The sequence below is a fragment of the Nerophis ophidion genome, linkage group LG19, assembly GCF_033978795.1.
Source record: "Nerophis ophidion isolate RoL-2023_Sa linkage group LG19, RoL_Noph_v1.0, whole genome shotgun sequence".
NCBI lineage: Eukaryota > Metazoa > Chordata > Actinopteri > Syngnathiformes > Syngnathidae > Nerophis > Nerophis ophidion.
In genome coordinates this window covers 35,544,102-35,559,562 of record NC_084629.1, presented here as the reverse complement: position 1 = coordinate 35,559,562, position 15,461 = coordinate 35,544,102, and positions in this window count along the sequence as shown.

Below are 15,461 nucleotides of genomic sequence, written 5' to 3'. Positions count from 1 at the left end.
GGGGCGTGTGTGTATGCGTGTGTGTATGCGTGCGTGTGTGTGTGTGTGTGTGTGTCCCCACTTCCACCCTCGCGTCGGACCCGCAGAGGACCAGATTCAGTTTTTTACTTCATCACACTCATAAACTGCTCCGAAATCTGCAAATATTATTAGGATCAGGAGCCCTCAGCGGCCCCGTAAGGGACAAGCGGTAGGAAAATGGATAGATAGATGGAGCTTAATATTCGTCCCAGCACACACACACACACACACACACACACACACACACACACACACACACACACACACACACACACACACACACTTTATACACACAAACACATTACATGCACACACTCACACACAATACACACAGACATTACACGCACACACTTTATACACAAGCACACGTTACACACACACATTACATGCACACACTTTATACACAAACAAACAATAAACACACACATTACACGCACACACTTTATACACGAGCACACATTACACACACACACACACACACACATTACATGCACACACTTTATACACAAACAAACAATAAACACACACCCATTACACGCACACACTTTATACACGAGCACACATTACACGCACACACACACACACACACTACATGCACACACTTTATACACAAACAAACAATAAAAACACACACATTACACGAACACACTTTATACACGAGCACACTTTACACACAAACACACACATTACATGCACACACTTTATACACAAACAAACAATAAACACACACACTACACGCACACACTTTGTACACAAGCACACATTACACACATACACACACATCACATGCACACACACACACAGTACACACACATTACAGGCACACACTTTATAAACAATTACATATTACACGCACACACCTTGTACACAAGCACGCATTACACACACACACACATTACATGCACACACAATACACACACACATTACATGCACACACTTTATATACAAACAAACAATAAACACACACACATTACATGCACACACTTTATAAACGAGCACACATTACACAAACACACACACACACACATTACATGCACACACTTTATACACAAACAAACAATAAACACACACAGTACCCGCACACACTTTGTACACAAGCACACACACATCACATGCACACACTCACACACAATACACACACACATTACAGGCACACACTTTATAAACAATTACATATTTCACGCACACACTTTGTACACAAGCACGCATTACACAAACACACACATTACATACACTCACACACATTACATGCACACACTTTATATACAAACAAACAATAAACACACACACATTACACGCACACACTTTATACACGGGCACACATTACACACACACACACACACACATTACATGCACACACTTTATACACAAACAAACAATAAACACACACACTACACGCACACACTTTGTACACAAGCACACATTACATACATACACACACATCACATGCACACACTCACACACAATACACACACACATTACAGGCACACACTTTATAAACAATTACATATTACACGCACACACTTTGGACACAAGCACGCATTACACAAACACACACATTACATGCACACACAATACACACACACATTACATGCACACACTTTATATACAAACAGACAATAAACACACACACATTACACGCACACACTTTATAAACGAGCACAGATTACACACACACACACACACACACACATTACATGCACACACTTTATACACAAACAAACAATAAACACACACACTACACGCACACACTTTGTACACAAGCACACATTACACACATACACACACATCACATGCACACACTCACACAATACACACGCACAATACAGGCACACACTTTATAAACAATTACATATTACACGCACACACTGTACACAAGCACGCATTACACAAACACACACATTGCATGCACACACTTTGTACACAAGCACACATTACACACATATACACACATCACATGCACACACTCACACACAATACACACACACATTACAGGCACACACTTTATAAACAATTACATATTACACGCACACACTTTGGACACAAGCACGCATTACACAAACACACACATTACATGCACACACAATACACACACACATTACATGCACACACTTTATATACAAACAGACAATAAACACACACACATTACACGCACACACTTTATAAACGAGCACAAATTACACACACACACACACACATTGCATGCACACACTTTATACACAAACAAACAATAAACACACACACTACACGCACACACTTTGTACACAAGCACACATTACACACATACACACACATCACATGCACACACTCAGACAATACACACGCACATTACAGGCACACACTTTAAAAACAATTACATATTACACGCACACACTGTACACAAGCACGCATTACACAAACACACACATTGCATGCAAACACAATACACACACACATTACATGTACACACTTTATATACAAACAAACAATAAACACACACACATTACACGCACACACTTTATACACGAGCACACATTACACACACACACACACACACACATTACATGCACACACTTTATATACAAACAAACAATAAACACACACACATTACACGCACACACTTTATACACGAGCACACATTACACGCACACACTACCCGCACACACTTTATACACAAGCACACATTACACACATACACACACATCACATGCACACACTCACACAATACACACGCACAATACAGGCACACACTTTATAAACAATTACATATTACACGCACACACTGTACACAAGCACGCATTACACAAACACACACATTGCATGCACACACTTTGTACACAAGCACACATTACACACATATACACACATCACATGCACACACTCACACACAATACACACACACATTACAGGCACACACTTTATAAACAATTACATATTACACGCACACACTTTGGACACAAGCACGCATTACACAAACACACACATTACATGCACACACAATACACACACACATTACATGCACACACTTTATATACAAACAGACAATAAACACACACACATTACACGCACACACTTTATAAACGAGCACAAATTACACACACACACACACACATTGCATGCACACACTTTATACACAAACAAACAATAAACACACACACTACACGCACACACTTTGTACACAAGCACACATTACACACATACACACACATCACATGCACACACTCAAACACAATACACGCACACATTACAGGCACACACTTTATAAACAATTACATATTACACGCACACACTTTGTACACAAGCACGCATTACACAAACACACACATTACATGCACACACAATACACACACACATTACATGCACACACTTTATATACAAGCAAACAATAAACACACACACATTACACACACACACTTTATACACGAGCACACATTATACACACACACACATTAACATTACATGCACACACTTTATACACAAACAAACAATAAACACACACACTACACGCACACACTTTGTACACAAGCACAAATTACACACATACACACACATCACATGCACACACTCACACAATACACACGCACATTACAGGCACACACTTTATAAACAATTACATATTATATGCACACACTTTGTACACAAGCACGCATTACACAAACACACACATTGCATGCACACACAATACACACACACATTACATGCACACACTTTATATACAAACAAACAATAAACAAACACACATTACACGCACACACTTTATACACGAGCACACATTACACACACACACACACACACATTACATGCACACACTTTATACACAAACAAACAATAAACACACACACTACACGGACCCACTTTGTACACAAGCACACATTACACACATACACACACATCACATGCACACACTCACACACAATACACACACACATTACAGGCACACACTTTATAAACAAGTACACATTACACGCACACACTTTGAACACAAGCACACATTACACAAACACACACATTACATGCACACACTTTATATACAAACAAACAATAAACACACACACATTAGACACTGACACACATTACGCGCACACACTTTATACACAAGCATACGTTACACACACACACACAGACACACATTACACACACACACTCACACACAAACAGGCAAACACTTTATACACAAGCACACGATACACACACAAACACATTACACGCACACACACAATACACGCACACATTACATGCACACACTTTATATACAAACAAACAATAAACACACACACACATTAGACACACACACATTACACGCAAACACTTTATACACAAGCACACATTACACACACACACACATTACATGCACAAACTCACACACAATACACGCACACATTACATGCACACACTTTATATACAAACAAACAATAAACACACACACATTACGCGCACACACTTTATACACAAGCACACATTACACATACACACACAAACATTACATGCACACACTCACACACAATACACACACACATTACATGCACACACTTTACATACAAACAAACAATAAACACACACACATTAGACACACACACATTACACGCAAACACTTTGTACACAAGCACACGTTACACACACACACACACACACACACATTACATGCGCACACTCACATACGATACACACACACGTAACATGCAGACACTATATACAAATACACAATAAACACACATACACATTAGACACACACACTTTATACACAAGCACACATTACACACACACACACATTACATGCACACACTCACACACAATACACACACATGTAACATGCACACACTATATACAAACAAACAATAAACACACATACACATTAGACACACACACACATTACACGCACACACTTTATACACAAGCACACATTACACATACACACAAACATTACATGCACACACAATACACACACACATTACATGCACACTTTATATACAAAAAACAATAAACACACATACACATTAGACACAAACACAAACATTACACGCACACACTTTATACACAAGCACACATTACACACACACAGATAACATGCACAAACTCACACACAATACATGCACACATTACATGCACACACTTTATATACAAACAAACAATAAACACACACACATATTAGACACAAACACACACATTACACGCAAACACTTTATACACAAGCACACGTTACACACACATTACATGCACAAACTCACACACAATACACACACACAATACACGCACACACTTTATACACAAGCACACATTACACACATACACTTTACACGCACACACACACGTTACACGCTCACACTCACACACAATACACGCACAAACTTTATACACAAGCACACAATACACACACAAACATTACACTCACATACAATACACGCACACACTTTATACACAAGCACACAATACACACACACGTTACACGCACACACTCACACACAACACACGCACACACTTTATACACACGAACATAATACACACACAAACACATTACACGCACACACATTACACACACACACTCACAAACAATACACTCACACACTTTATACACAAGCACACAATACACACACATACACATTACACACACACACACACACACGTTACACGCACACATTCACACACAATACACACACACACACGTTACACGCACACGCTCACACACAATACACGCACACACTTTATACACAAGCACACAATACACACACAAACACATTACACACACACGTTACACGCACACACTCTCACACAATACACGCACACACTTTATACACAAGCACACAATACACACACAAACACATTACACACACACGTTACATGCTCACACTCACACACAATACACGCACACAATACACACACAAACACATTACACACACACGTTACACGCACACACTCACACACAATACACGCACACACTTTATACACAAGCACACAATACACACACACGTTACACGCACACACTCTCACACAATACACGCACACACTTGATACACACGAACATAATACACACACACAAACACGCTACACGCACACACATTACACGCCCACACGCACACACTTTATACGCAAGCACACAATACACACACAAACACATTACACACACACGTCACATGCACACACTCACACACAATACACGCACACACTTTATACACAAGCACACTATACACACACAAACACATTACACACACACATTACACGCACACATAATACATGCACACACTAGACACAAGCACACAATACACACACAAACACATTACACACACACACACGTTACACGCACACATTCAATCAATCAATCAATCAATGTTTATTTATATAGCCCCAAATCACAAATGTCTCAAAGGACTGCACAAATCATTACGACTACAACATCCTCGGAAGAACCCACAAAAGGGCAAGGAAAACTCACACCCAGTGGGCAGGGAGAATTCACATTCAGTGGGACGCCAGCGACAATGCTGACTATGAGAAACCTTGGAGAGGACCTCAGATGTGGGCAACCCCCCCCCTCTAGGGGACCGAAAGCAATGGATGTCGAGCGGGTCTAACATGATACTGTGAAAGTTCAATCCATAGTGGCTCCAAGACAGCAGTGAGAGTCCCGTCCACAGGAAACCATCTCAAGCGGATCAGCAGCGTAGAGATGTCCCCAACCGATACAGGCGAGCGGTCCATCCTGGGTCCCGACGAGCGGTCCATCCTGGGTCTCGACTCTGGACAGTCAGTACTTCATCCATGGTCATCGGACCGGACCCCCTCCACAAGGGAGGGGGGGACATAGGAGAAAGAAAAGAAGCGGCAGATCAACTGGTCTAAAAAGGAGGTCTATTTAAAGGCTAGAGTATACAGATGAGTTTTAAGATGAGACTTAAATGCTTCTACACAATACACACACCCACTTTATACACAAGCACACAATAGACACACAAAAACATTACACACACACACACACATTACACGCACACACTCACACACAATACACCCACACACTTTATACACAAACACACAATACACACACAAACACACGCACACACACGATACACGCACACACTCACACACAATACACGCACACACTTTATACACACAAACACATTACATGCACACACAATACACGCACACACTCACACACAATACACGCACACACTTTATACACAAGCACACAATATACACACAAACACATTACACACACACACGTTACACGCACACACTCACACACAATACACGCACACACTTTATACACACAAACACATTACATGCACACACATTACACGCACACACTCACACACAATACACGCACACACTTTATACACAAGCACACAATACACACGCACGTTACACGCACACACGCACACACTCACACACAATACACAATACACACACGCTACACGCACAGACGCACACACAATACACGCACACACTTTACACTCAAGCACACAATACACACACACGTTACACGCACACACTCACACACAATACACGCACACACTTGATACACACGAACATAATACACACACACAAACACGTTACACACACACATTACACGCCCACACGCACACACTTTATACGCAAGCACACAATACACACAGAAACACATTAGACACACACGTCACACGCACACACTCACACACAATACACGCACACACTTTATACACAAGCACACCATACACACTCAAACACATTACACACACATATTACACGCACACACAATACATGCACACACTAGACACAAGCACACAATACACACACAAACATATTACACAGACACACGTTACACGCACACACACACACTACACGCACACACTCACACACAATACACGCACACACTTTATACACAAGCACACAATACACACACACGTTACACGCACACACTCACACACAATACACGCACACACTTGATACACACGAACATAATACACACACACAAACACGTTACACGCACACACATTACACGCCCACACACACACACTTTATACGCAAGCACACAATACACACACAAACACATTACACACACACGTCACACGCACACACTCACACACAATACACGCACACACTTTATACACAAGCACACTATACACACACAAACACATTACACACACACATTACACGCACACATAATACATGCACACACTAGACACAAGCACACAATACACACACAAACACATTACACACACACACACACGTTACACGCACACATTCACACACAATACACACACCCACTTTGTACACAAGCACACAATAGACACACAAAAACATTACACACACACACGTTACAAGCACACACTCACACACAATACACGCACACACTTTATACACAAGCACACAATACACACACAAACACATTACACACACACGTTACACGCACACACTCTCACACAATACACGCACACACTTTATACACAAGCACACAATACACACACAAACACATTACACACACACGTTACATGCTCACACTCACACACAATACACGCACACAATACACACACAAACACATTACACACACACGTTACACGCACACACTCACACACAATACACGCACACACTTTATACACAAGCACACAATACACACACACGTTACACGCACACACTCACACAATACACGCACACACTTGATACACACGAACATAATACACACACACAAACACGCTACACGCACACACATTACACGCCCACACGCACACACTTTATACGCAAGCACACAATACACACACAAACACATTACACACACACGTCACATGCACACACTCACACACAATACACGCACACACTTTATACACAAGCACACTATACACACACAAACACATTACACACACACATTACACGCACACATAATACATGCACACACTAGACACAAGCACACAATACACACACAAACACATTACACACACACACACGTTACACGCACGCATTCACACACAATACACACACCCACTTTGTACACAAGCACACAATAGACACACAAAAACATTACACACACACACACACGTTACACGCACACGCTCACACACAATTCACGCACACACCTTATACACGCGAACATAATACACACACAAACACATTACACGCACACACATTACACGCACACACTCACACACAATACACCCACACACTTTATACACAAACACACAATACACACATAAACACACGCACACACACGATACACGCACACACTCACACACAATACACGCACACACTTTATACACACAAACACATTACATGCACACACAATACACGCACACACTCACACACAATACACGCACACACTTTATACACAAGCACACAATATACACACAAACACATTACACACACACACACACGTTACACGCACACACTCACACACAATACACGCACACACTTTATACACACAAACACATTACATGCACACACATTACACGCACACACTCACACACAATACACGCACACACTTTATACACAAGCACACAATACACACGCACGTTACACGCACACACGCACACACAATACACAATACACACACGCTACACGCACAGACGCACACACAATACACGCACACACTTTACACTCAAGCACACAATACACACACACGTTACACGCACACACACACACAATACACGCACACACTTGATACACACGAACATAATACACACACACAAACACGTTACACACACACATTACACGCCCACACGCACACACTTTATACGCAAGCACACAATACACACAGAAACACATTAGACACACACGTCACACGCACACACTCACACACAATACACGCACACACTTTATACACAAGCACACCATACACACTCAAACACATTACACACACATATTACACGCACACACAATACATGCACACACTAGACACAAGCACACAATACACACACAAACATATTACACAGACACACGTTACACGCACACACACACACTACACGCACACACTCACACACAATACACGCACACACTTTATACACAAGCACACAATACACACACACGTTACACGCACACACTCACACACAATACACGCACACACTTGATACACACGAACATAATACACACACACAAACACGTTACACGCACACACATTACACGCCCACACACACACACTTTATACGCAAGCACACAATACACACACAAAAACATTACACACACACGTCACACGCACACACTCACACACAATACACACACACACTTTATACACAAGCACACTATACACACACAAACACATTACACACACACATTACACGCACACATAATACATGCACACACTAGACACAAGCACACAATACACACACAAACACATTACACACACACACACACGTTACACGCACACATTCACACACAATACACACACCCACTTTGTACACAAGCACACAATAGACACACAAAAACATTACACACACACACGTTACAAGCACACACTCACACACAATACGCGCACACACCTTATACACACGAACATAATACACACACAAACACATTACACGCACACACATTACACGCACGCACTCACACACAATACACCTACACACTTTATACACAAGCACACAATACACACACAAGCACAAGCACACACACACGATACACGCACACACTAACACAAAATACACGCACACACATTACATGCACACACATTACACGCACACACTCACACACAATACACGCACACACTTTATACACAAGCACACAATACACACACAAACACATTACACACACACACGTTACACGCACACACGCACACACTTTATACACAAGCACACAATACACACACGTCACACGCACACACTCACACACAATACACGCACACACTTTTATACACAAGCACACAATACACACACGTTACACGGACACACTCACACACAATACACGCACACACTTTATACCTACGAACATAATACACACACACAAACACGTTACACGCACACACATTACACGCACACACTTTATACGCAAGCACACAATACACACACAAACACATTACACACACACGTCACACGCACACACTCACACACAATACATGCACACACTTTATACACAAGCACACAATACACACACAAACACATTACACACACACACAATACATGCACACAAAATACATGCACACACTAGACACAAGCACACAATACACACACAAACATATAACACAGACACATGTTACACGCACATACAAACACACTACACGCACACACTCACACACAATACACGCACACACTTTATACACAAGCACACAATACACACACACGTTACACGCACACACTCACACACAATACACGCACACACTTGATACACACGAACATAATACACACACACAAACACGTTACACGCACACACATTACACGCCCACACGCACACACTTTATACGCAAGCACACAATACACACTCAAACACATTACACACACACGTCACACGCACACACTCACACACATTTCACACACACACTTTATACACAAGCACACTATACACACACAAACACATTACACACACACATTACACGCACACATAATACATGCACACACTAGACACAAGCACACAATACACACACAAACATATTACACAGACACACGTTACACGCACACACACACACTTTACACACACACACTTTATACACAAGCACACAATACACACACACATTACACGCACACACTCACACACAATACACGCACACACTTGATACACATAATCATAATACACACACACAAAGACGTTACACGCACACATATTACACGCCCACACGCACTCACTTTATACGCAAGCACACAATACACACACAAACACATTACACACACACACGTCACACGCACACACTCACACACAACACATGCACACACTTTATACACAAGCACACTATACACACACAAACATATTACACACACACATTACACGCACACACAATACATGCACACACTAGACACAAGCACACAATACACACACAAACATATTACACAGACACACGTTACACGCACACACACACACACAATACACGCACACACACACACAATACACGCACACACTTTATACACAAGCACACAATACACACACACGTTACACGCACACACTCACACACAATACACGCACACACTTGATACACACGAACATAATACACACACACAAACACGTTACACGCACACACTTTATACGCGAGCACACAATACACACACAAACACATTACACATACACGTCACAACCACACACTCACACACAATACACGCACACACTTTGTACACAGGCACACTATACACACACAAACACATTACACACACACATTACACGCACACACAATACATGCACACACTAGACACAAGCACACAATACACACACAAACATATTACACAGACACATGTTACCCGCACACACACACACTTTACACGCACACACAATACACGCAAACACTTTATCCACAAGCACCCAATACACACACACGTTACACGCACACACTCACACACAATACACGCACACACTTGATACACACGAACATAATACACACACACAAACACGTTACACACACACACATTACACGCCCACACGCACACACTTTATACGCAAGCACACAAAACACACACACAAACACATTACACACACACATTACACGCACACACAATACATGCACACACAATACATGCACACACTAGACACAAGCACACAATACACACACAAACATATTACACAGACACATGTTACACGCACACACACTCACACACAATACACACACACACTTGATACACACGAACATAATACACACACACAAACACGTCACACGCACACACTCACACACAATACATGCACAAACTTTATACACAAGCACACTATACACATACAAACACATTACACACACACATTACACGCACACACAATACATGCACACACAATACATGCACACACTAGACACAAGCACACAATACACACACAAACATATTACACAGACACGTTACACGCACACACACTCACACACAATACACGCACACACTTTATACACAAGCACACAATACACACACGTTACACGCACACACTCACACACAATACACGCACACACTTTATACACACGAACATAATACACATACAAACACATTACACGCACACACATTACACACACACACACACTCACAAACAATACACTCACACACTTTATACACAAGCACACAATACACACACAAACACATTACACACACACACGTTACACGCACACATTCACACACAATACACGCACCCACTTTGTACACAAGCACACAATAGACACACAAAAACATTACACACACACACACGTTACACGCACACGCTCACACACAATACACGCACACACCTTATACACGCGAACATAATACACACACAAACACATTACACACACACACTCACACACAATACACCCACACACTTTATACACAAGCACACAATACACACACAAACACACGCACACACACGATACACGCACACACTCACACACATTACACGCACACACTCACACACAATACACGCACACACTTTATACACAAGCACACAATACACACACAAACACATTACACACACACACATTACACGCACACACTCACACAATACACGCACACACTTTATACACAAGCACACAATACACACACGTTACACGCACACACTCACACACAATACACGCACACACTTTATACACAAGCACACAATACACACACACGTTACACGCACACACTCACACACAATACACACACAAACATATTACACACACACACATTACACGCACACACTCACACACAATACACACACCCACTTTGTACACAAGCACACAATAGACACACAAAAACATTACACACACACACACATGTTACACGCACACACTCACACACAATACACGCACACACTTGATACACACGAACATAATACACACACACAAACACGTTACACGCACACACATTACACGCCCACACGCACACACTTTATACGCAAGCACACAATACACACTCAAACACATTACACACACACGTCACACGCACACACTCACACACAATACACACACACACTTTATACACAAGCACACTATACACACACAAACACATTACACACACACATTACACGCACACATAATACATGCACACACTAGACACAAGCACACAATACACACACAAACATATTACACAGACACACGTTACACGCACACACACACACTTTACAGGCACACACTTTATACACAAGCACACAATACACACACACATTACACGCACACACTCACACACAATACACGCACACACTTGATACACATAATCATAATACACACACACAAAGACGTTACACGCACACATATTACACGCCCACACGCACTCACTTTATACGCAAGCACACAATACACACACAAACACATTACACACACACACGTCACACGCACACACTCACACACAACACATGCACACACTTTATACACAAGCACACTATACACACACAAACATATTACACACACACATTACACGCACACACAATACATGCACACACTAGACACAAGCACACAATACACACACAAACATATTACACAGACACACGTTACACGCACACACACACACACAATACACGCACACACACACACAATACACGCACACACTTTATACACAAGCACACAATACACACACACGTTACACGCACACACTCACACACAATACACGCACACACTTGATACACACGAACATAATACACACACACAAACACTTTACACGCACACACTTTATACGCGAGCACACAATACACACACAAACACATTACACATACACGTCACAACCACACACTCACACACAATACACGCACACACTTTGTACACAAGCACACTATACACACACAAACACATTACACACACACATTACACGCACACACAATACATGCACACACTAGACACAAGCACACAATACACACACAAACATATTACACAGACACATGTTACCCGCACACACACACACTTTACACGCACACACAATACACGCAAACACTTTATCCACAAGCACCCAATACACACACACGTTACACGCACACACTCACACACAATACACGCACACACTTGATACACACGAACATAATACACACACACAAACACGTTACACACACACACATTACACGCCCACACGCACACACTTTATACGCAAGCACACAAAACACACACACAAACACATTACACACACACATTACACGCACACACAATACATGCACACACAATACATGCACACACTAGACACAAGCACACAATACACACACAAACATATTACACGGACACATGTTACACGCACACACACTCACACACAATACACACACACACTTGATACACACGAACATAATACACACACACAAACACGTCACACGCACACACTCACACACAATACATGCACAAACTTTATACACAAGCACACTATACACACACAAACACATTACACACACACATTACACGCACACACAATACATGCACACACAATACATGCACACACTAGACACAAGCACACAATACACACACAAACATA